Here is a 27,856-nt window from a genome sequence, read left to right on the forward strand (position 1 = left end):
TGGAACTAAGAACATTTGAAGTTTTTCCGGAATGACAAGAAACCCACTTGAAGTAAAAATGTATCTCAGGGTGGCAGGTATAGTATTAACACTTTTACCAAAATAAAGCAGAGAACAACGATTCGACCTTCTTAGATCATCTTCAGGTTAACAAAGAGAGAGTGAAAGTGTTAAATCCACCCATACCAGCCGTCCTGAGATACTTTTGGAGTTTCTTTTTTCTGAATGAGGCATTTCGTGCCTTCATCTTATATAAAAAAAAACTTCACATAGATGTCTGATATGTCTAGCAAATATACAATATTAGATTTTTTAAGCGATGTAGAATTATTTTAAGGTATGACAAATGTGCATTGCAAAGTAAAGAGATATTCACACAAAATATTATTAATTTATAAATGTTATTTGAAACGGTCCCTATAGTCCCTCCTATGTCATTTGTAAGACTTAGGCCTGAATATTTCCATAATACCATTACTAGTACTGGAAAGGGAACAGAATTATTCACATTCGTATGTGGTAAGAAATGGTGAGTAAATCGTAATTGTTGAATTTATTGTTTTGTAGAAAATGTCAGAATGTATTTATTTTTTAATTTAAAGTCATAATATTAAACTTGAAGTAATTATTTTATTTTTAGTATTTACCTTTTTGTAAGTTACTTGCTAAAATTTTCTAAGTAATAAATTGAAATTCAGAGAGTTAGAGATGAGTGATTCGTTCAGTAGTATTAGTAATGCTGTTACAGGATTACCATGTATTTTAATTATTGTATTGATTACTGATGTATTTATTTTTTACAGTTTTTATACCATCTCTGTCGAACAGATTATCATTATCAATGTATAGATTATAAGTTATGTAATTTCTAAGATTGGAGTGTTGATAAACTTCTATGACTGTCAGTGTGATACTACTATTAGTATACTAGTAAGTTTGAATTGGTACTCTTACTATTAGGTTGCGTTTTACGTTTCTACATTACCAGTAACTTGTTTCTCCTTCATACCTAGTGATCATTATATTATTATTGTCAAGTGTTGTATGATATATAATGTGTAGTATAATATTAAACATCTGAATATATACTAAACTGTCAAATAGAATAGTGTTTCTTATACCATTGCCTGTTTTATTTAGGTGCCATAATTGACTGTACAGTGTTACTTCTCCTACGGTTGTATTACATTTCTCACAACCTCATTTAACATTGTTAAAAAGCTCACTGAATTGTAAATTTAAAGAATTTCTTTTTAATAATTTATATATTATATTTTTCACACTAATCTTAACAGATTTAATTTTAATGCAAAAATCATGTTCATGTGTCTTTTTTGATTTAACTTATTGGTGGATTTGACACCAATTCATATCTGTATCTATATTCAAGATTTTTATATAATCCCTAACCATGAAATATGTATCTCTCATGTAACCATGCTTAGATTATTTTTGTCCTTATATCAGTTAAGTAAATTTTTTAAGAAGTTCAGAGTATCAACGTGATATTATCATAAAGACAATTTTTTTTTATCTTTAATTCAGCTTATGAACAAATTTTATGTAGTACATGCTCAATAGTGACATGAGTGTAAACCAAATTTGAACAATTATATAATATTAGATTAAATATCACCATTCTTGTTATGGTGATGGAGGTGATTGGGTATGTGTCATTGAACTTTTTGTATTCATTCTGATATAGTGTTATTGATTTTTATAATGGCATTATTGTAACTTTGTATGTAGGAGTTTTTACAACTGTCACAGTCCAGGATAAATTGTGGAACTGTGTAGACCAAAATATGATTTTCATATTATACTAAGCAGATAGGGATTGCACTGGGGCACAATAATGTTCCTGGTCTTTGAATTGGAATAACAAAGTGGATCTCAAAAGGGAATTATGCCTCTTTCAAAATCCCAATTTAACAATCACAAGTGGCACAGTTCCATCAATATCCCAATTTAACCATCACAAGTGGCACAGTTCCATTCAATATCCCAATTTAACCATCACAAGTGGCACAGTTCCAAGAACGTTTCTTGTTTTTCCATAAAAATAGTAAGAGAGTTACAAATAAAATAAAGTTGTGAAGCAAAAGTATAAAACTTTTAATATTTCAGTCATCAAAGTGACAAGAATAGTTTTTATGGGATTTTCACATAAGTATCATTACAGACTTTAGGAATTCCTCTCTCCTCCACGATTATTCTTTAATGTACTGCTGTGACATCTCTTGTATTTTTCCTGTGGTTCCTTGACTCATTACACTTTATTTTGTTAGGATTTAAACTGTAAGAATGTGTTTCTTGAATTTAAAATCTCACCTTAGGACAACTGTCAATGGTGTTCAAATGCCTTTTCACTATCAATTTTACATGTGGAATGTTAACAAAACTTTAGGAATCACTTGTTAGAGGACACTTTTCAGAACCACATACTATAAGTAGTTTTTTCTGTCTTCCAAAATACCAGCACTTCTCTATTCTTGTATTTGATCTACAGAAAATAAACTAAGTGATCCAGAAGATGAGCAAAACATTAAGAATCCAACTAGTTGCAAACAAGTTACTTACCGATATTGAATGAAAAAGGAAAACTGTTCTCATCACCATATATATTCAGTTAAATGATCCATAAAGGTTAACATTCACTAATTGTAACAGAGTTTAACAACTAACTGGCAAATAGCAACTTTTAAAACTCCCCAGAGGCACAGCATCATAAGCCTTCAGATCTGCTTTACAGGATTTGTTTTACCTATATATTACCTACAAATCTGTATATACACACATTGATGGACCAGGATTTGTTTTACATATATATTACTTACAAATCTGTACATACACACATTGATGGACTGGGATTTGTTTTACCTATATATTACTTGCAAATCTGTACATACACACATTGATGGACCAGGATTTATTTTACCTATATATTACTTACAAATCTGTACATACACACATTGATGGACCAGGATTTGTTTTACATATATATTACTTACAAATCTGTACATACACACATTGATGGACCAGGATTTGTTTTACCTATATATTACTTACAAATCTGTACATACACACATTGATGGACTGGGATTTGTTTTACATATATATTACTTACAAATCTGTACATACACACATTGATGGACTGGGATTTGTTTTACCTATATATTACTTACAAATCTGTACATACACACATTGATGGACCAGGATTTGTTTTACATATATATTACTTACAAATCTGTATATACACACATTGATAGACCAGGATTTGTTTTACCTATATATTACTTGCAAATCTGTATATACACACATTGATGGACCAGGATTTGTTTTACATATATATTACATACAAATCTGTACATACACACATTGATGGACCAGGATTTGTTTTACCTATATATTACTTACAAATCTGTACATACACACATTGATGGACCAGGATTTGTTTTACATATATATTACTTACAAATCTGTATATACACACATTGATGGACTGGGATTTGTTTTACATATATATTACTTACAAATCTGTACATACACACATTGATGGACCAAGATTTGTTTTACATATATATTACTTACAAATCTGTACATACACACATTGATGGACCAGGATTTGTCTTACCTATATATTACTTACAAATCTGTATATACACACATTGATAGACCAGGATTTGTTTTACCTATATATTACATACAAATCTGTATATACACACATTGATAGACCAGGATTTGTTTTACCTATATATTACATACAAATCTGTACATACACACATTGATAGACCAGGATTTGTTTTACATATATATTACATACAAATCTGTACATACACACATTGATAGACCAGGATTTGTTTTACATATATATTACTTACAAATCTGTACATACACACATTGATAGACCAGGATTTGTTTTACCTATATATTACTTGCAAATCTGTATATACACACATTGATAGACCAGGATTTGTTTTACCTATATATTACATACAAATCTGTATATACACACATTGATAGACCAGGATTTGTTTTACCTATATATTACATAAATATTTGTACATACACACATTGATAGACCAGGATTTGTTTTACCTATATATTACTTGCAAATCTGTATATACACACATTGATAGACCAGGATTTGTTTTACCTATATATTACATACAAATCTGTATATACACACATTGATAGACCAGGATTTGTTTTACCTATATATTACATACAAATTTGTACATACACACATTGATAGACCAGGATTTGTTTTACCTATATATTACTTACAAATCTGTACACACACACATTGATGGACCAGGATTTTCAGTTGATTTGGTTTATCTGATATACAAGAAATAATACTAAAAAGTCTAGAAATGTCAAGGATTATTACCTTTATAATTGAAATGTTTTTAAGGGAGATGAACTAACTTGCAGACGTATCTGTACCATCCACTGAAGTGAGGATAACCTAACACAAAGTATGTGAAACATAGAAGTAGGGTCAAGTAATAATAACTCTTGATGGGCTCTTATTTTGGCTGTCCTTTGTCTAAGGTTGAGATAATGCAAGTTTACAAAGCTTGAGTAACTACACCTACACAAAAGTTTACCTGAATGTATGTAAATAAAATTATATTCTTCACTAATTACAGAAATTTTAAGGATTACAGTTTCAGTTGTTCCACAAAATCCTGTCTGCTAATCTGAAATCCAGTTCCTTATTATGCTCATGCAAAATGTGAAACCAGTTATTTTTCTCTGTAGAACATATAGGAAGATTTATCATTATACTCATGCAAAATGTGAAACCAGTTATTTTTCTCTGTAGAACATATAGGAAGATTTATCATTATACTCATGCAAAATGTGAAACCAGTTATTTTTCTCTGTAGAACATATAGGAAGATTTATCATTATACTCATGCAAAATGTGAAACCAGTTATTTTTCTCTGTAGAACATATAGGAAGATTTATCATTATACTCATGCAAAATGGGAAACCAGTTATTTTTCTCTGTATAACATATAGGAAGATTTATCATTATACTCATGCAAAATGTGAAACCAGTTATTTTTCTCTGTAGAACATATAGGAAGATTTATCATTATACTCATGCAAAATGTGAAACCAGTTATTTTTCTCTGTAGAACATTTCGGAAGATTTATCATTATACTCATGCAAAATGTGAAACCAGTTATTTTTCTCTGTAGAACATTTCGGAAGATTTATCATTATACTCATGCAACATGTGAAACCAGTTATTTTTCTCTGTAGAACATTTCGGAAGATTTATCATTATACTCATGCAAAATGTGAAACCAGTTATTTTTCTCTGTAGAACATTTCGAAGATTTATCATTATACTCATGCAACATGTGAAACCAGTTATTTTTCTCTGTAGAACATTTCGGAAGATTTATCATTATACTCATGCAAAATGTGAAACCAGTTATTTTTCTCTGTAGAACATATAGGAAGATTTATCATTATACTCATGCAAAATGTGAAACCAGTTATTTTTCTCTGTAGAACATTTTGGAAGATTTATCATTATACTCATGCAAAATGTGAAACCAGTTATTTTTCTCTGTAGAACATATAGGAAGATTTATCATTATACTCATGCAAAATGTGAAACCAGTTATTTTTCTCTGTAGAACATATAGGAAGATTTATCATTATACTCATGCAAAATGGGAAACCAGTTATTTTTCTCTGTAGAACATATAGGAAGATTTATCATTATACTCATGCAAAATGTGAAACCAGTTATTTTTCTCTGTAGAACATATAGGAAGATTTATCATTATACTCATGCAAAATGTGAAACCAGTTATTTTACTCTGTAGAACATATAGGAAGATTTATCATTATACTCATGCAAAATGTGAAACCAGTTATTTTTCTCTGTAGAACATATAGGAAGATTTATCATTATACTCATGCAACATGTGAAACCAGTTATTTTTCTCTGTAGAACATATAGGAAGATTTATCATTATACTCATGCAAAATGTGAAACCAGTTATTTTTCTCTGTAGAACATTTCGGAAGATTTATCATTATACTCATGCTACATGTGAAACCAGTTATTTTTCTCTGTAGAACATATAGGAAGATTTATCATTATACTCATGCAAAATGTGAAACCAGTTATTTTTCTCTGTAGAACATTTCGGAAGATTTATCATTATACTCATGCAAAATGTGAAACCAGTTATTTTTCTCTGTAGAACATTTTGGAAGATTTATCATTTTACTCATGCAAAATGTGAAACCAGTTATTTTTCTCTGTAGAACATTTCGGAAGATTTATCATTATACTCATGCAAAATGTGAAACCAGTTATTTTTCTCTGTAGAACATTTCGGAAGATTTATCATTATACTCATGCAAAATGGGAAACCAGTTATTTTTCTCTGTAGAACATATAGGAAGATTTATCATTATACTCATGCAAAATGTGAAACCAGTTATTTTTCTCTGTAGAACATATAGGAAGATTTATCATTATACTCATGCAAAATGTGAAACCAGTTATTTTTCTCTGTAGAACATATAGGAAGATTTATCATTATACTCATGCAAAATGTGAAACCAGTTATTTTTCTCTGTAGAACATGTAGGAAGATTTATCAATTTCACATTGAACTTGACCTGTGTTATGTTTCTAAAGCCTCTGTGGACTCTCTCAACTTCTTAATCTCAACATCTGAAGTCAAATTTGTGCTTCTCTTTGAAAAGAAGACACGGTTTTCTCAGTTTTCCTACACTGTTCTATTCAAGCACTTGTGGATTTGTGTCCTGGTTTTAATGACTGAAGTGTTTTCTGGTTTCTGCTTGATGTTGTACTCACTCGTAGATCCAATGATCACATGATCTTTTATATATATAGTAATATGCTGAATGATTTTATCTGTTTCCTTGTTATAACACTGTATAAATAACTGATGAAACTAGTTAAATGTTTCCATTTTCTGTGTAAAATACACAGGAAGTCTCCAGTATTGTTATTAACTCTTCATAGTATTTCTTACGTGATGTGTTTGTTATCATGAAGAATGTAGATCAGAGTGTTTGTTATCATGAAGAATGTAGATCAGAGTGTTTGTTATCATGAAGAATGTAGATCAGAGTGTTTGTTATCATGGGTTCATGAAGAATGTAGATCAGAGTGTTATCGTGGGTTCGTAAAGAATGTAGATCAGAGTGTTTGTTATCATGAAGAATGTAGATCAGAGTGTTTGTTATCATGAAGAATGTAGATCAGAGTGTTTGTTATCATGAAGAATGTAGATCAGAGTGTTTGTTATTGTTGGTTCATGAAGAATGTAGATCAGAGTGTTTGTTATTGTTGGTTCGTGAAGAATGTAGATCAGAGTGTTTGTTATTGTTGGTTCGTGAAGAATGTAGATCAGAGTGTTTGTTATCGTGGGTTCGTGAAGAATGTAGATCAGAGTGTTTGTTATCGTGGGTTCGTGAAGAATGTAGATCAGAGTGTTTGTTATCATGAAGAATGTAGATCAGAGTGTTTGTTATCATGAAGAATGTAGATCAGAGTGTTTGTTATCATGAAGAATGTAGATCAGTGTTTGTTATCATGAAGAATGTAGATCAGTGTTTGTTATCATGAAGAATGTAGATCAGAGTGTTTGTTATCATGAAGAATGTAGATCAGAGTGTTTGTTATCATGAAGAATGTCGATCAGAGTGTTTGTTATCATGAAGAATGTAGATCAGAGATAATATACTAAAATGTGTTAAAAAATCAGGTGGGCTAATGACCTCTTAGTATTTGTAGGGTTAGAAAACGATCTATAGAAACTCTTTTCAATGGGTGATTGGTCTTTATTGGAATAAAGTAAAAAAAAATATCCTTAACACATCACTGTGTGTTTTTATTATGTCATTTTTTATTCTTAAAGCATAATCAAATGTTTTTTCATAATTTTTATTTCCCATTTTTTAACATGACATATCCCAAGATTTTAAAGTTTTTATTTGAAAATGAACTTTTTACATATTTTCCATTTTGAGGCTATGTACAAGTTTTATCACAAAATGTAGCCAGTATCAGTTACGTATATATAGTTTTATTATTTTGTCAGAGAGACAGGGGTGATGCACCAACAGTGATCAAAGAGTAATTTCTGCTGACCATGTGCTTTATTATTTTATAAAGGCTTCTTACTCGTGTAGATGTGCTTAGCTAATATGTACACGTGTACTTCTTTTCTCCAACGCGTGTGCACACGTCCCAAAAGCTAAAAATCTTTTCACACGTGATCGAATCTCTACAATATGTTTTCGTTTGTGTAGTTTTGTAATACGTTCTCTTTGGGCAACAAACAAGTAAATATTCATGTAACTATGCTTTATTTTGGGCTGGGCTCTATCCACTGCTTCAATTTGAGCAGTTTAGGACTTTTCACAAAAACCGGAATAAATCGCTCATTTTCTGTTGAATACCCTGGTGGCGATGACTAGGAATAAATATATTCGTTTTATCAGTAAATGTTTATTATATCCGCTATACATTTTGTTGTTAACGACCCGATCGGTAGGTGTGATATTTGTGTTTCGCAATATCCTCTCTCTTTGGTATCCTTCCCACAAATATGCTTTCATAAATAAACATGGGTTTCGTATTCACGGAAGAGTGAGACAAAACGTGGTGAATGACGTCTTTATTTACCCACACAAATACTTCGGAAAGCATCAGCTGTCTTTGTAGTTGGTTTCTTTTTATTAACTTCCCTTACTGGAGCTACGTATAGTAATCAACATGCACCTGTCGGTATTTCAATTTTACTTCTATCCTCAAAAAGGTTGCCAAACGTGTATACTTTGTAACAATATAAGTGACGACTGTTTAGGGAAAAATAAAACAATATGGCGTCAACAACAGATAGGAAGTTTACAGATACTTGTACGTGTATTAAAATAAGATAAGTAAATACGTGAAGAAAACGCTAGTGTGCATTATTGTACCACGTGACCTGTGTCCACCTTGGTGTCTTCTATTGTGACAACCAAAATGGGGCGGATCTTAAACCCGTATATTCATGGTTCGTGTTTCGCCCTTTATAGAGGTTGTTACTATAAATATGACCCCAGTATTTGATCGAATGAGAGTTTTAAAGAGCTAACGGTCGGTGTTGTTGACTAGCTGTCGTCACTTTTGCCTGTCACTTAAACGTTATAGGTGGCTTTCTGTGGATAGCCCTTTGTGTAGTATTGTGTAAACATTCTGAGAAATAAATATAACCAAAAGCCCAGGGATGTGTAGAGATATTCCACAATTCAGCAATACAGTACCCCGGAAAGCAAGATATGTAATAGGGAATTATGCCCCGAATTGTTTTTAATAAGTACCCGACATCCTTTCAAGGGCCCGGCATAGACATGTGATTAAGGCACTCAACTAGTAATCGATTCCTCGTCACACCAAACATGCTTGTCCTTTCAGCCGTTGGTAAAAGAGTAGCCCAAGAGTTGGCAGTGGGTGGTGATGACTATCTGCTTTCCTTCTGGTCTTATTTATAGACCAGAATACTGCTGAATTATAGATGGCAAGCGCAGATAACCATCATGTAGCTTTGTGCGAAATTCTAAAACCAATCATCCTTTTATTCGCACAATAACATTATATTGTATTCTCATATTAATGAATCAAATACTGAGGCGTCAGTGTCTTAACTTTCACATTAGTACATTTTATTAAGATACGGAATACTTTGTTCGTGAGACGCTCCTGTTAGTGCTTCAGTTATTTATGTTGCTCTTACAGAATGTTCCATAGTTAGCGCTTTATGAAAACTACAGACGTAACGTTTCCGTATTCTTTGGCTGAATAGTCACCATATTTGTGCGTGCTGAAGCAGATCCGGCAGCAGCCGGACCAACATTTTGTCACAGTAGCTGTAGGGGTATTTTAGACTTTTAACATGCGCTAGATTCTAGGTAAGTAGATAGACTTACAGTAGAATGTATGAATATGTGTAGGTATGTAACATAAATTACCTGTGTAATCCGCTCGCGCTTGCTTACAGCTATGGTGAGTATAAGTGCCAGTGAACGTTTGTTTTTGTGAAACAAATAAATAAATGATTGATACGTTCATTAACGTAGAGTAAAACTAGCACAAAATTCAGTATCAAAACACCTACTTGTGAAGATGCTGTGCACAACTAATGGGAGTTCTTTGACCAGTCCAAATCTCGTTTCTTTCTTGACAACAGTGCATATTAAATATATATAATTATATATCAGGATCTGAAATTAGTAAACTTTCTAACGGGTATTTCCCACAAAAATTAGGCCCGGCATGGTCAGGTGGTTAAGGCACTCGACTCATAACCTGAGGGTCGCGGGTTCGAATCCCCGTCATACCAAACATACTCGCCCTTTTGGCCGTGGGGGCGTTATAAAGTTATGGTCAATCCAACTATTCGCTGGTGAAAGAGTAGCCCAAGAGTTGGCATTGGGTAGTGATGACTAGCTGCCTTCCACTGCTAAATTAGGGACGGCTAGCGCAGATAACACTTGTATAACTTTGTGCAAAATTCAGAACAAATTTTTCTGACCACGTTGTAAGTAATGTACACACATTTTATTTACCCTGTATTGTTATGGCTACAATCATTCAACTGTACTATGAGCGACTACACTGATGTTAAAACACTGATATCTTGTTTGTGTTATTAGATTTTTATAAAATATCCAGTTTTACTAAGTAGGCAAGGAACAACTTCTGAGCATGACGAAAAGTTTTGTTGTTGTGGATCAAAGTTCGTGTTTCGACAGAACATTCGTCTTTTTCTTCAAATATAAACAGTAAACTTCCTGTAAATATTTTAGTATGAATTCTTCAGAGCCAAGCTCTAGGTGGCGCTCTGAAACAACCACTTCACTCATGGTGGTTGTGAGGGGTGGACCTATCAGGCGTAATGTGTTCTAAGGAGTACATATGAAATATATTATAATAAAGACAAAAGATACGTGTGACCGAAACGGATACATGTAAATAATGAGTCTGGTCAAGTGTATCAACAATGGCTGGACCTTGTCGACTACTTCTGATAATTACAACCATTGTTGTCATCTTTATAACAATATATAAACCTTGTATAATATTAATTTCATGTGAAGAATGACGGATGTTTTTCCACCAACAACAAAACTTTTAGGCTTATCAATCGTTGCTTGTCTAATTATTACTATATCAGCATTATGTTATACTTGACTTAATATCCATCTTTAGGTGATAACGTGTTTTGTTAGACAGTGTTTCTTGGACATAATATATTGATGGAATTTCAGGTATTTGATGTATTTTGCATACCAAATTAACCGGTTTCCCAAGAACGGATTTAGTATCGGATATGTTCCTTAGTGTTGTACGACAGGCCTCGTCGTTATTGGTTATAGCAGGTGTAATTTGGTTCACGTGATCTGTTCTTTGCTTTAGCTCGTGGGTTCGTAGAATCATGTCTAGGGGAAAAACTGTCGTTTAGTGGTAACTTCAAATATCTCGGATGCAACAAACATCACTGTTTTGTGTGTTCTGTTAATTGTGCGCGTGCCACATGCACCATGTTATCTCCAAGTCCCTTCACTTACTGTCAATAGCGTGGCTGATGTTCAACCAAGTTATGCCCTAATTAACACACCTACACTCCTATTTTTATTACCGTTCTCCCTAATTTTATAAACCGTGATAACATGACGAACATAAATTAAACTGTCTATTTGGCAAGTCTGTCCGAATGAAATGAATGCGTAGAACTGTAATATTTGGCTGGAAAGTTTAAGGGTTTCTTTCCTGTTGTTTTTTCGTCACAGGGTAACAGCCTCGGTAGTTGGCATGACTACCTTTTTTTGTGGCTTCAAACTTTGACGAAGATGTACAATTCACGCCTTGAGGAGGTCTTTGGAAGTCGGAATATATAGTATATTGTTGATGTGGTTATCAAGCAGTAACAGGCCTCGTCTCAAACAGTAGTGTTTGTGTTAGGTTTTATGTGAATTTATTCATTTGTTTATACTGTTAGGCCAACTGTTGAGTTTTAGTACTTTTCTCTAATACCCAGGTTTCGAGATCTCTCAGCTTTTCCCCAAAGCTTGCTTTCTCCCTCTCCTGCGAGAGATTAGGGTAGAGTCAACACATTCAGCACTTTAATGTGCATACAGTGTTATATTTTGTCACTTACTATTTCAGTTATTTAAAAAGAGAGAAAGCAGGTGGCGCGCTAGAAAATATATATATATATATTGAAGGGGACGTGGATGAAAACAGTTTGGGAAGCGCTCTCGATACGTCGATCGGAGTGTATTTAGTCTTCAGTGTATTTTGTACTAGAGGTACTTGGTAGATATTGTGTACTGTTGAATAGGTTTAACCTCGCAGTCTTTGAGACGCTCTGCAAGGCCATTAGTTTCTTTTAGACCTGTATGTACCCAACCTCACGTGAATAGTTTAAGCGGGTCACTTAACTGTTTTAATTTCTTAAAACACAGTGTTATCTGTACATTTTGTGAACTTTGTACATTCAAATATAAAACACAACAACGAAAAAAAAAGTTTTGCACGCGAAGCACGAGCTCTTTCTCCCCTGGTACTTCAAGATTTATCGACATACCACGTGAATCTCTTATGTTTTTGTATATACTTGCCAACCTATGGTTTTATTTATTTGAGAGGTCTCGAGAAACATGGTAGTTGAAGAGGGGGCAGAAGTTAACACATTAATGTCGGTGGAAGTCATAATGTGCAGAATTACAAAATATTGAGAAACTGTTTCGGATAGGGCATTGCAAAGCGTCTATGTGTGTATGTATGTAAACGCACGTACTTGAATATATATAATATATTCATGACAAATAGTCTGGGTGTATACCGTTATTGGCCATGAACCTTTTTAAGACTGGGACCTCTTCGGGCGAGATTGTAGGTCACACAGTATGTGATCGGTCAGTGAAGAATGTTTCAGCCCGAAGCTGTTGTCTGGAGAAGTCAGAACCTGTTCATACACCTTAAAGGTTTAGTTACAATAGTCAGGTCATTCACCTGGAAGAGTTCCTGCTTTACCTGCGGATGGTGAAAACTGAGTCGCTCGTGTATATGGAACAGAACCTAGAGACAAGGAAGTTTGTCGGAGTTGTCCCAACAAATCCTGAGTGTTTCGTCGCTGATTTATAACAAACATCCTGTCTTTGTTTCTAGTATTACTTACGTTGCAGTTTGAGTTCCACGTTCGACTGCTTAGTGTTTGGTATAGTAGAACACTGCGCAACGCTTTACGTTCACCAACTACGAAAGCTGTTCGAATAATCAGGGTTTTCAGAAGAAAACGGCTGCTTAGTGTCGTTGTATTAAGTGAAGGAACACAAACGTCTGTACAGTTTTGGGGATTAATTTCTAATGATTGTCTCATGGTAAGTAACAGTTAGGTTCGAAACGGATTTTAAAATACCTACAAACTAATTACAGTCCTGCACGTGAGTAACTGGAGTATTTGTTGGTGTTTTATGGCGCAAAGTAGTTAGGCTTAGCTATATATATATATATATATATATATATATATATATCAAACACATTCACCTTCATTTTTAACCGTGCGATCTAGAAAAGAACGTCACCAGTGGTTAACACCTAAGTCAACAGACATGGTCGTATTTGTATCATGACAGTTATGTATACAGTGTATACTGTACGTGAAAGATTCCTTCGTACATATGTGGTGCTAACGGTTATATTAATTACACTTATTTTACTGATGGTTAGAACTGCACGTTTCAATATTTCGATCATATTAACTAATGATGGGGCCATATCTACTTTTTTTCTAAACGTTGTACACAGAAAACAACGGATAATTTTAAGTCTGTGTTTATCTAGTCTTTACATGGAGTTTTGTAACAGTCAGAAACAAACTTACTCCATGATACAATTCATAAGAAATTAAGGATATGGTTTGTTTATATCATTGGACCTACTTGTTTAGAGAATTGTGAAAAGGCTTAGTTATCAGTGCAGTTCTGAACAAGAAAGTGGAAAAAATTGTGATATACCGTGAATTTATCAATATGTCCCTGTTTAAATTCAGGTACTTACTGCTCGATCATGAAGTGTGATACTTTAATAATATAAAAGTGTTCAACATGAGACAGACACGTACAGGGTTATGTTTTCGGGGTTTTTTCCTTTGGTTCAGAATGAAGTTCTAAGTACGTTTTTTAAAAAAATGCTTTAAGTCAGCATATTTTTATTATTTCCACGGTAATTTAAAAATTATTCTTACTTATCGATGCATGTTTGCTCCTTTGCCGCTAGATGGCGCTATTTCTGATTAAACATTTTATTTCCGAAGCCGCACTCAGTTTTGTGATTAATAAGGTTAGAGTATAACACTAATAGGAAGTTGTCAGAAGTTGAAAACTTCCTACTTGAACTATGAGTGTTGTAGTGCGATAACTTGTATATCCTCTTCTCATTTTTTTTTATCATCGTATTCGCGTGAAGAACGTATTGGTATTTTGATTGTTTCAGGGAAACCCTCAAGCAAAACTTCTAGACTCAGGAAGTCGTACAAGTTTGATCTGCATGCAGATAGCTTCGAAATAACGTTTTAAATATAAATATTTTACAGTGAGATGTGTTTGTAATGAGCAACATAGTTTTAACTATCAATCAACGTTTCGTCAACTTGTAGCTCAGTGTTAAGTCTGCAAGCTTAAACCGGATTTCAACACCCGTGATGGATGGGCACAACACAGATAACCTCTTTATTTTGAGCCATATTGTATTGAGACTACCATTACGCACATTCTGCTGTTAGTTTTGTTTTTATGGTTTCTTTTGTTCCTAAATGTTCTGTTTTTTACGTGGGTGCAGCCGCATGTTTCTAAAGCATTTTGTGAGATTAAACAACTTCATTGTTTCCACATATGACGTGTTTATTGTTTATACACATACGGTTTATTTATATGCGAGTGTGTCTTCACTGGCTAAAGTTATCTACCATGTTTCACAAAAGCCCTTAGATTTTCCTTCTATCGAGGAAAAAGCTGTACATGAAAGAAAAGTGTGGTTTAATTGTACAGTTTTGAATTAACCTAACAGCCATATCGTTAGTGGCAGCGACGTTAACCCTACTTGAGTTAAACGTATTTCAAAACATAATATCCATCTTTAATACAAAAGGCACTTTGACTTGATTGTTGAGATAAAGAAAAACAAACCTGGTGGAGTATCTAGTAACAGTTCTAGTGAAACTTAAAAACTGAATATCAAATCAAGTATTATACATCAGTGATGTTTCCAAGTTCATACATATAACCATATTTGTGTTTTAGTAAAGACCAGCTGAAGAGTTGGTGATGATGACTAGCTGCAAGCTGTGGGATATTTGTGTTTTAGTAAAGACCAGCTGAAGAGTTGGTGATAATGACTAGCTGCAAGCTGTGGGATATTTGTGTTTTAATAATGACTAGCTGCAAGCTGTGGGATACTTGTATTTTTATAAAGACCAGCTGAAGAGTTGGTGATGGGTAATAATGACTAGCTGCAAGCTGTGGGATATTTGTGTTTTAGTGAAGACCAGCTGAAGAGTTGGTAATAATGACTAGCTGCAAGCTGTGGGATATTTGTGTTTTAGTAAAGACCAGCTGAAGAGTTGGTGATAATGACTAGCTGCAAGCTGTGGGATATTTGTGTTTTAGTAAAGACCAGCTGAAGAGTTGGTGATGGGTAATAATGACTAGCTGCAAGCTGTGGGATATTTGTGTTTTAATAATGACTAGCTGCAAGCTGTGGGATATTTGTGTTTTAGTAAAGACCAGCTGAAGAGTTGGTGATGGGTAATAATGACTAGCTGCAAGCTGTGGGATATTTGTGTTTTAATAATGACTAGCTGCAAGCTGTGGGATATTTGTGTTTTAGTAAAGACCAGCTGAAGAGTTGGTGATGATGACTAGCTGCAAGCTGTGGGATATTTGTGTTTTAGTAAAGACCAGCTGAAGAGTTGGTGATGATGACTAGCTGCAAGCTGTGGGATATTTGTGTTTTAGTAAAGACCAGCTGAAGAGTTGGTGATGGGTAATAATGACTAGCTGCAAGCTGTGGGATATTTGTGTTTTAGTAAAGACCAGCTGAAGAGTTGGTGATGGGTAATAATGACTAGCTGCAAGCTGTGGGATATTTGTGTTTTAGTAAAGACCAGCTGAAGAGTTGGTGCTGGGTAATAATGACTAGCTACAAGCTGTGAGATAGTTGTGTTTTAGTAAAGACCAGCTGAAGAGTTGGTGATGATGACTAGCTGCAAGCTGTGGGATATTTGTATTTTGTAAAGACCAGCTGAAGAGTTGGTGATGGGTAATAATAACTAGCTGCGAGCTGTGGGATATTTGTGTTTTAGTAAAGACCAGCTGAAGAGTTGGTGATGATGACTAGCTGCAAGCTGTGGGATATTGTATTTTTGTAAAGACCAGCTGAAGAGTTTGTGATGGGTAATAATGACTAGCTGCAAGCTGTGGGATATTTGTGTTTTAGTAAAGACCAGCTGAAGAGTTGGTCATGGGTAATAATGACTAGCTGCAAGCTGTGGGATATTTGTGTTTTAGTAAAGACCAGCTGAAGAGTTGGTGATGGGTAATAATGACTAGCTGCAAGCTGTGGGATATTTGTGTTTTAGTAAAGACCAGCTGAAGAGTTGGTGATGGGCAATAATGACTAGCTGCAAGCTGTGGGATATTTGTGTTTTAGTAAAGACCAGCTGAAGAGTTGGTGATGGGTAATAATGACTAGCTACAAGCTGTGGGATAGTTGTGTTTTAGTAAAGACCAGCTGAAGAGTTGGTGATGATGACTAGCTGCAAGCTGTGGGATATTGTATTTTGTAAAGACCAGCTGAAGAGTTTGTGATGGGTAATAATGACTAGCTGCAAGCTGTGGGATATTGTGTTTTAGTAAAGACCAGCTGAAGAGTTGGTGATGGGCAATAATGACTAGCTGCAAGCTGTGGGATATTGTGTTTTAGTAAAGACCAGCTGAAGAGTTGGTGATGGGTAATAATGACTAGCTACAAGCTGTGGGATAGTTGTGTTTTAGTAAAGACCAGCTGAAGAGTTGGTGATGATGACTAGCTGCAAGCTGTGGGATATTTGTATTTTTGTAAAGACCAGCTGAAGAGTTGGTGATGGGTAATAATAACTACCTGCGAGCTGTGGGATATTTGTGTTTTAGTAAAGACCAGCTGAAGAGTTGGTGATGATGACTAGCTGCAAGCTGTGGGATATTTGTATTTTTGTAAAGACCAGCTGAAGAGTTTGTGATGGGTAATAATGACTAGCTGCAAGCTGTGGGATATTTGTGTTTTAGTAAAGACCAGCTGAAGAGTTGGTGATGGGTAATAATGACTAGCTGCAAGCTGTGGGATATTTGTGTTTTAGTAAAACCCAGCTGAAGAGTTGGTGATGGGTAATAATGACTAGCTGCAAGCTGTGGGATATTTGTGTTTTAGTAAAATTCAGCTGAAGAGTTGGTGATGGGTAATAATGACTAGCTGCAAGCTGTGGGATATTTGTGTTTTAGTAAAGACCAGCTGAAGAGTTGGTGATGATGACCAGCCGCAAGCTGTGGGATATTTGTGTTTTAATAATGACTAGCTGCAAGCTGTGGGATATTTGTGTTTTAGTAAAACCCAGCTGAAGAGTTGGTGATGGGTAATAATGACTAGCTGCAAGCTGTGGGATATTTGTGTTTTAGTAAAGACCAGCTGAAGAGTTGGTGATGGGTAATAATGACTAGCTGCAAGCTGTGGGATATTTATGTTTTAGTAAAGACCAGCTGAAGAGTTGGTGATGGGTAATAATGACTAGCTGCAAGCTGTGGGATATTTGTGTTTTAGTAAAGACCAGCTGAAGAGTTGGTGATGGGTAATAATGACTAGCTGCAAGCTGTGGGATATTTATGTTTTAGTAAAGACCAGCTGAAGAGTTGGTGATGGGTAATAATGACTAGCTGCAAGCTGTGGGATATTTGTGTTTTAGTAAAACCCAGCTGAAGAGTTGGTGATGGGTAATAATGACTAGCTGCAAGCTGTAGGATATTTGTGTTTTAGTAAAGACCAGCTGAAGAGTTGGTGATGGGTAATGATGACTAGCTGCAAGCTGTGGGATATTTGTGTTTGAACACTTTGATCATGAAAATTAAATAATTCATACACACCAAATTATTCAATGAATGTTTAATGTTGTGAATGCCAATGTTTATAGTCATCTTGTTTCTAGACTTTCATTATTAAATCTTCAACATGTAAATGATTCTTTCATTACAATCATCTTTTCATGGGAACAAAGTTTATACTGAAAGATAATTCAACACTCCTCTGTACAGAATATAATGTCATTTGATGGATTAAACCTTTGGTTTTGTATTGGTTATATAGTATTCAAGAGAACAACTGACAAATCCTAGAAAGAGGGTGTTCTAAGAGGAATCTGGTTTTCTTATTTGATGTTTATATAGTTAAATAAAATTTGAAGAATTTGCTTTGTCTGGGGGAGGACAACATTATAATGAATAATTTACATTAAATGTCTTACTTCTTGGTAAATAAAGTATATAAGTGGGAATACCTTGATTTAACATATTAGCATTTCTCCTACTAGAAAATTAATGTTTTTTTTGTTATTACTTCATAAAATTAAATACTTAAAACTTGTAAACTGTTAAAATGTTGATTATTAGCTATGATCTTATGCTATACTAATTTCATTTAATTTTGAATGTAACTTGCTAAACATATCGTGACATGCTCTATAAAGAGTGACTATGGCAGGAGGTGAGTAAATATAGTGTATAACTTAGTTATTAATCCAGTCGAGTCACTTGAGAGAATTCAGGATGGCTACTAAACTTCTTGTAAATATCCAACTACCTTAAAAGTTAGTGTATAACTTAGTTATTAATCCAGTCGAGTCACTTGAGAGAATTCAGGATGGCTACTAAACTTCTTGTAAATATCCAACTACCTTAAATGTTAGTGTATAACTTAGTTATTAATTTAGTTGAGTCACTTGAGAGAATTCAAGATGGCTACTAAACTTCCTGTAAATACCCAACTACCTTAAAAGTTAGTGTATAACTTAGTTATTAATCTAGTTGAGTCACTTGAGAGAATTCAGGATGGCTACTAAACTTCTTGTAAATATCCAACTACCTTAAAAGTTAGTGTATAACTTAGTTATTAATTTAGTTGAGTCACTTGAGAGAATTCAAGATGGCTGCTAAACTTCCTGTAAATATCCAACTACCTTAAATGTTAGTGTATAACTTAGTTATTAATTTAGTTGAGTCACTTGAGAGAATTCAAGATGGCTACTAAACTTCCTGTAAATACCCAACTACCTTAAAAGTTAGTGTATAACTTAGTTATTAATCCAGTCGAGTCACTTGAGAGAATTCAGGATGGCTACTAAACTTCTTGTAAATATCCAACTACCTTAAAAGTTAGTGTATAACTTAGTTATTAATTTAGTTGAGTCACTTGAGAGAATTCAAGATGGCTACTAAACTTCCTGTAAATATCCAACTACCTTAAAAGTTAGTGTATAACTTAGTTATTAATCCAGTCGAGTCACTTGAGAGAATTCAGGATGGCTACTAAACTTCTTGTAAATATTCAACTACCTTAAAAGTTAGTGTATAACTTAGTTATTAATTTAGTCGAGTCACTTGAGAGAATTCAGGATGGCTACTAAACTTCTTGTAAATATCCAACTACCTTAAAAGTTAGTGTATAACTTAGTTATTAATTTAGTTGAGTCACTTGAGAGAATTCAGGATGGCTACTAAACTTCCTGTAAATATCTAACTACCTTAAAAGTTGGTGTGTTACTTAGTTATTAATCCCATCTAGTCCCTTTGTCCAGACTCAGACAAACTTTTGGATGAATCTAGAATTTATTTGAATTTATTCCTGAAAGTAACCCTTGGTATTCCAACACACTAAAACTTGTGGGCAGAGAAGGCATGGAAAAAACTGGACCACTACTGAAAGTAATTTCCAAGACATCAACCATCATTTCGCATATTCAAAAATCAACAGAAGCAGGCTGACCTACTTGAAGGAAAAGGCTAATTTTAGTTTGTAACACCAACACAATGGAACCCGGAAAATAAGATGATTGTTTGAATTCAAGGTTTCTTAGTAGAAGTTGGATAATTTTCTTTTAATGATCAAACTGTGATTGCAAATTTAGTGACACCTTTTGAAGAGGTAACAGCTTTCATTCAGGGTTCAGAATATTATTACCTTCAGTAATGCAGTTCCATGAGTTTATGGACTGATGATTCAGGTTGATAACATGCACTTCAGATATAATTTCAATCTTGTCTGTGTGCTGAATAAATCTGTTCATGTCTGGCTGATTTGGTTTGAGCAATGAAATGTCTTCTGCTTGGCTGTGTCACTAGATCCTATATTTAAACTGGACTGGTGTTTCACCAAATCTTTGGTCAGTGAGTCCAGCATTGGATCTCAGATTTAAACTGGACTGGCATTTCACTGAATCTTTGGTCAGTGAACCCAGTTAAATGCTCTTGCAACAAGAAGTCAAGAAATGGTCCTATAATCATGGGACCAAAAGAGGGCTGTGAATACCATCCTTTGCAAGAGAAGTAAGCTCTTTAGTTTGTTTGCTTCATCCAAGAAACTGGCCACCTTATTTGTTTTCAGAGGATACAGAAGTCAGCACATATGTTGATGGTCCTTAAAGAACCCTCTAGATTATTGTATGATCCATAAAACATTCCTTAAACGAAATGAAGTTTTTAACTGCAAAGCAAAACCTTCATTTACCTTGAATAACTTAGCCCTATTTATTTAATTATAGTGCTGTTATGAACCTTCATTTACCTTGAATAACTTAGCCCTATTTATTTAATTATAGTGCTGTTATCAATCTTCATTTACCTTGAATAACTTAGCCCTATTTATTTAATTATAGTGCTGTTATGAACCTTCATTTACCTTGAATAACTTAGCCCTATTTATTTAATTATAGTGCTGTTATCAATCTTCATTTACCTTGAATAACTTAGCACTATTTATTTAATTATAGTGCTGTTATGAACCTTCATTTATCTTGAATAACTTAGCCCTATTTATTTAATTATAGTGCTGTTATGAACCTTCATTTACCTTGAATAACATAGCCCTATTTATTTAATTATAGTGGTGTTATGAACCTTCATTTATCTTGAATAACTTAGCCCTATTTATTTAATTATAGTGCTGTTATGAACCTTCATTTACCTTGAATAACTTAGCCCTATTTATTTAATTATAGTGCTGTTATGAACCTTCATTTACCTTGAATAACTTAGCACTATTTATTTAATTATAGTGGTGTTATGAACCTTCATTTACCTTGAATAACTTAGCCCTATTTATTTAATTATAGTGCTGTTATGAACCTTCATTTACCTTGAATAACTTAGCCCTATTTATTTAATTATAGTGCTGTTATGAACCTTCATTTATCTTGAATAACTTAGCCCTATTTATTTAATTATAGTGCTGTTATGAACCTTCATTTATCTTGAATAACTTAACCCTATTTATTTAATTATAGTGCTGTTATGAACCTTCATTTATCTTGAATAACTTAACCCTATTTATTTAATTATAGTGCTGTTATGAACCTTCATTTATCTTGAATAACTTAGCCCTATTTATTTAATTATAGTGCTGTTATGAACCTTCATTTATCTTGAATAACTTAGCCCTATTTATTTAATTATAGTGCTGTTATGAACCTTCATTTATCTTGAATAACTTAGCCCTATTTATTTAATTATAGTGCTGTTATGAACCTTCATTTATCTTGAATAACTTAGCCCTATTTATTTAATTATAGTGCTGTTATGAACCTTCATTTATCTTGAATAACTTAGCCCTATTTATTTAATTATAGTGCTGTTATGAACCTTCATTTATCTTGAATAACTTAGCCCTATTTATTTAATTATAGTGCTGTTATGAACCTTCATTTATCTTGAATAACTTAGCCCTATTTATTTAATTATAGTGCTGTTATGAACCTTCATTTATCTTGAATAACTTAGCCCTATTTATTTAATTAGTGCTGTTATGAACCTTCATTTACCTTGAATAACTTAGCCCTATTTATTTAATTATAGTGGTGTTATGAACCTTCATTTACCTTGAATAACTTAGCCCTATTTATTTAATTATAGTGCTGTTATGAACCTTCATTTGTCTTGAATAACTTAGCCCTATTTATTTAATTATAGTGCTGTTATGAACCTTCATTTATCTTGAATAACTTAGCCCTATTTATTTAATTATAGTGCTGTTATGAACCTTCATTTGTCTTGAATAACTTAACCCTATTTATTTAATTATAGTGCTGTTATGAACCTTCATTTACCTTGAATAACTTAGCCCTATTTATTTAATTATAGTGCTGTTATGAACCTTCATTTACCTTGAATAACTTAGCCCTATTTATTTAATTATAGTGCTGTTATGAACCTTCATTTATCTTGAATAACTTAGCCCTATTTATTTAATTATAGTGCTGTTATGAACCTTCATTTATCTTGAATAACTTAGCCCTATTTATTTAATTATAGTGCTGTTATGAACCTTCATTTACCTTGAATAACTTAGCCCTATTTATTTAATTATAGTGCTGTTATGAACCTTCATTTATCTTGAATAACTTAGCCCTATTTATTTAATTATAGTGCTGTTATGAACCTTCATTTACCTTGAATAACTTAGCCCTATTTATTTAATTATAGTGGTGTTATGAACCTTCATTTACCTTGAATAACTTAGCCCTATTTATTTAATTATAGTGCTGTTATGAACCTTCATTTGTCTTGAATAACTTAGCCCTATTTATTTAATTATAGTGCTGTTATGAACCTTCATTTATCTTGAATAACTTAGCCCTATTTATTTAATTATAGTGCTGTTATGAACCTTCGTTTATCTTGAATAACTTTGCCCTATTTATTTAATTATAGTGCTGTTATGAACCTTCATTTATCTTGAATAACTTTGCCCTATTTATTTAATTATAGTGCTGTTATGAACCTTCATTTATCTTGAATAACTTAGCCCTATTTATTTAATTATAGTGCTGTTATGAACCTTCATTTACCTTGAATAACTTAGCCCTATTTATTTAATTATAGTGCTGTTATGAACCTTCATTTATCTTGAATAACTTAGCCCTATTTATTTAATTATAGTGCTGTTATGAACCTTCGTTTATCTTGAATAACTTAGCCCTATTTATTTAATTATAGTGCTGTTATGAACCTTCATTTATCTTGAATAACTTAGCTCTATTTATTTAATTATAGTGCTGTTATGAACCTTCATTTATCTTGAATAACTTAGCTCTATTTCTTTAATTATAGTGCTGTTATGAACCTTCATTTATCTTGAATAGCTTAGCCCTATTTATTTAATTATAGTGCTGTTATGAACCTTCATTTACCTTGAATAACTTAGCCCTATTTATTTAATTATAGTGCTGTTATGAACCTTCATTTATCTTGAATAACTTAGCCCTATTTATTTAATTATAGTGCTGTTATGAACCTTCATTTACCTTGAATAACTTAGCCCTATTTATTTAATTATAGTGCTGTTATGAACCTTCATTTATCTTGAATAACTTAGCCCTATTTATTTAATTATAGTGCTGTTATGAACCTTCATTTATCTTGAATAACTTAGCCCTATTTATTTAATTATAGTGCTGTTATCAATCTTCATTTACCTTGAATAACTTAGCCCTATTTATTTAATTATAGTGCTGTTATGAACCTTCATTTACCTTGAATAACTTAGCCCTATTTATTTAATTATAGTGCTGTTATGAACCTTCATTTATCTTGAATAACTTAGCCCTATTTATTTAATTATAGTGCTGTTATCAATCTTCATTTACCTTGAATAACTTAGCCCTATTTATTTAATTATAGTGCTGTTATGAACCTTCATTTACCTTGAATAACTTAGCCCTATTTATTTAATTATAGTGCTGTTATCAATCTTCATTTATCTGGAATAACTTAGCCCTATTTATTTAATTATAGTGCTGTTATCAATCTTCATTTACCTTGAATAACTTAGCCCTATTTATTTAATTATAGTGCTGTTATGAACCTTCATTTATCTTGAATAACTTAGCCCTATTTATTTAATTATAGTGCTGTTATGAACCTTCATTTATCTTGAATAACTTAACCCTATTTATTTAATTATAGTGCTGTTATGAACCTTCATTTACCTTGAATAACTTAGCTCTTTTTATTTAATTATAGTGCTGTTATGAACCTTCATTTATCTTGAATAACTTAGCCCTATTTATTTAATTATAGTGGTGTTATGAACCTTCATTTATCTTGAATAACTTAGCTCTATTTATTTAATTATAGTGCTGTTATGAACCTTCATTTATCTTGAATAATGTATTAAATAGTTATTTAGTTATGCATTGATTAAAAGGCAAAATTCACAAGTTTTAAATTTTGTATAAATTCTGATGATAAATCAATGTTTTCTATCATTTTAAAATATCACCTTAAAATTACTTTTGTATTTTTATATAAGAAAAAAATATTTTTGTTTGATAACTTTTTACTAAGAAAAAAGTACAAAAATCAATTGTTGTTTATTTATATGGAATTAAACATATAGAGGCCCTATGGAAGCCACAACATTCTGGTTTTTTTCTTTAACTTGAATTCTAAACTACTGTTAGTCTTTGGACAATTAGTTGGTCATAATATTACACTAAGTATCCAGTTCTTCTGCTGGTTATCTAGATTGGTTTAATAATAGTGCATGTTTAAGTTAGTCTTTGGACAATTAGTTGATCATAATATTACACTAAGTATCCAGTTCTTCTGCTGGTTATCTAGATTGGTTTAATAATAGTGCATGTTTAAGTTAGTCTTTGGACAATTAGTTGATCATAATATTACACTAAGTATCCAGTTCTTCTGCTGGTTATCTAGATTGGTTTAATAACAGTGCATGTTTAAGATAGCTAGTGGAGTAATGGCCATTCAGTTATCATTCTGTTTGTTGGAGCTTAGTTTGGCCAGGTGGTTAGGGTGTGTGACTTGCAGTCTGAGAGTCATGGGTTCAAAGTCCATGTCATGCCAAATGTGCTCACCCCTTCAGCTATGAGGACATTATATTGTGACAGTCAATACCACTATTCATTGGTAAAAAGAGTAGCCCAAGAGTTGTCAGTGGGTGGTGATGACAAGCTGCCTTCCCTCTTGTCTTTCACTGCTAAATTAGAAATGGCTAGTATCGATAACTCTCATGTACCTTTGAGCAAAATTCAAAACAAGCAAATCACACCATCTGTTAGTGTTAGATTTTTGTTTATTAAGTCTATTAGCCCCCTCTCTGTAAGCTCTATTTTTATTACAGCTTTAGCATATAATAATGTAACTCATTCTAATAAAAATATGGATAACAATCCTGGTAAGTGTATAATAGACAAACCTTAAGTGTGCAAAGTATAACTGGAGGCAAAAAAAATAAAATAAAACCTATAATTCAAGTATGTAACTTTTTTCTGACCTACAATAAAATGTATTTTGCTGTTTTATTTAATATCTCTAAAACTTATTAACACTTGATAACTAGCTCAAAAATAAATTATTTGCGATTTTGGAACTAAATTTACAAAAACACTAATTGAAGTGATTTTTTATTGAAAATTACCCTCACCTTTGTGGATCATGTATTATAATTTGTATACCATATACATATTTAAGTCTTTAATTTTTGAGTGCTGATAGTTTAGCATATTCCAAAGAATTTATACCAAATGTTAAACTTTGTGAATTACATTTAAAGATTACTTTAGGAAGACAGTCTTTGTCTCTATTTAATATCTGTTACTCATGAATATTAACTAAGATATGTGTTAGGTAGAGAGAAGTATTATTAACTGGCATGTGTCTTGTGAGTCCCTAATACTGTCTGTTCTGATATGAAACATTATGCCTTATGTATGTAGGTAATTACAAATAAAGTAGTTGTGTTTCAGTAATAAGTACATTGTTCTTCTAACCAGTAGGTGTGTTTCAGTAATAAGTACATTGTTCTTCATTGTTCTTCTAACCAGTAGGTGTGTTTCAGTAATAAGTACATTGTTCTTCTAACTAGTAGGTGTGTTTCAGTAATAAGTATATTGTTCTTCTAACTAGTAGGTGTGTTTCAGTAATAAGTACATTGTTCTTCTAACCAGTTGGTGTGTTTCAGTAATAAGTACATTGTTCTTCTAACTAGTAGGTGTGTTTCAGTAATAAATACATTGTTCTTCTAACCAGTAGGTGTGTTTCAGTAATAAGTACATTGTTCTTCTAACCAGTAGGTGTGTTTCAGTAATAAGTACATTGTTCTTCTAACCAGTAGGTGTGTTTCAGTAATAAGTACATTGTTCTTCTAACCAGTAGGTGTGTTTCAGTAATAAGTACATTGTTCTTCTAACCAGTAGGTGTGTTTCAGTAATAAGTACATTGTTCTTCTAACCAGTAGGTGTGTTTCAGTAATAAGTACATTGTTCTTCATTGTTCTTCTAACCAGTAGGTGTGTTTCAGTAATAAGTACATTGTTCTTTTAACTAGTAGGTGTGTTTCAGTAATAAGTACATTGTTCTTCTAACCAGTAGGTGTGTTTCAGTAATAAGTACATTGTTCTTCTAACCAGTAGGTGTGTTTCAGTAATAAGTACATTGTTCTTCTAACCAGTAGGTGTGTTTCAGTAATAAGTACAGTGTTCTTCTAACCAGTAGGTGTGTTTCAGTAATAAGTACATTGTTCTTCATTGTTCTTCTAACCAGTAGGTGTGTTTCAGTAATAAGTACATTGTTCTTCTAACTAGTAGGTGTGTTTCAGTAATAAGTATATTGTTCTTCTAACTAGTAGGTGTGTTTCAGTAATAAGTACATTGTTCTTCTAACCAGTAGGTGTGTTTCAGTAATAAGTACATTGTTCTTCTAATCAGTAGGTGTGTTTCAGTAATAAGTACAGTGTTCTTCTAACCAGTAGGTGTGTTTCAGTAATAAGTACATTGTTCTTCTAACCAGTAGGTGTGTTTCAGTAATAAGTACATTGTTCTTCTAACTAGTAGGTGTGTTTCAATAATAAGTACATTGTTCTTCTAACCAGTAGGTGTGTTTCAGTAATAAGTACATTGTTCTTCTAATCAGTAGGTGTGTTTCAGTAATAAGTACAGTGTTCTTCTAACCAGTAGGTGTGTTTCAGTAATAAGTACATTGTTCTTCTAACCAGTAGGTGTGTTTCAGTAATAAGTACATTGTTCTTCTAACCAGTAGGTGTGTTTCAGTAATAAGTACATTGTTCTTCTAACCAGTAGGTGTGTTTCAGTAATAAGTACAGTGTTCTAACCAGTAGGTGTGTTTCAGTAATAAGTACATTGTTCTTCTAACCAGTAGGTGTGTTTCAGTAATAAGTACATTGTTCTTCTAACTAGTAGGTGTGTTTCAGTAATAAGTACATTGTTCTTCTAACCAGTAGGTGTGTTTCAGTAATAAGTACATTGTTCTTCTAATCAGTAGGTGTGTTTCAGTAATAAGTACAGTGTTCTTCTAACCAGTAGGTGTGTTTCAGTAATAAGTACATTGTTCTTCTAACCAATAGGTGTGTTTCAGTAATAAGTACATTGTTCTTCTAACTAGTAGGTGTGTTTCAGTAATAATTACATTGTTCTTCTAACCAGTAGGTGTTTTTCAGTAATAAGTACAGTGTTGTTCTAA

General features: G+C 32.9%; 1 pseudogene across 1 annotated transcript in view; it reads left to right on the plus strand.

Annotated features, from left to right (window-relative positions):
• The first annotated feature begins 510 nt into the window (after positions 1–510).
• The window catches only part of LOC143237453 (uncharacterized), a 62,436-nt pseudogene continuing 35,090 nt past the window's right edge, over positions 511–27,856 (plus strand). Inside the window, exons 1-2 of the transcript XR_013020074.1 lie at positions 511–529; positions 4,418–4,508. The product of XR_013020074.1 is annotated as an uncharacterized LOC143237453 (transcript). The remainder of the gene's footprint in view (positions 530–4,417; positions 4,509–27,856) is intronic.

This window comes from Tachypleus tridentatus, chromosome 2, assembly GCF_004210375.1.
Source record: "Tachypleus tridentatus isolate NWPU-2018 chromosome 2, ASM421037v1, whole genome shotgun sequence".
NCBI lineage: Eukaryota > Metazoa > Arthropoda > Merostomata > Xiphosura > Limulidae > Tachypleus > Tachypleus tridentatus.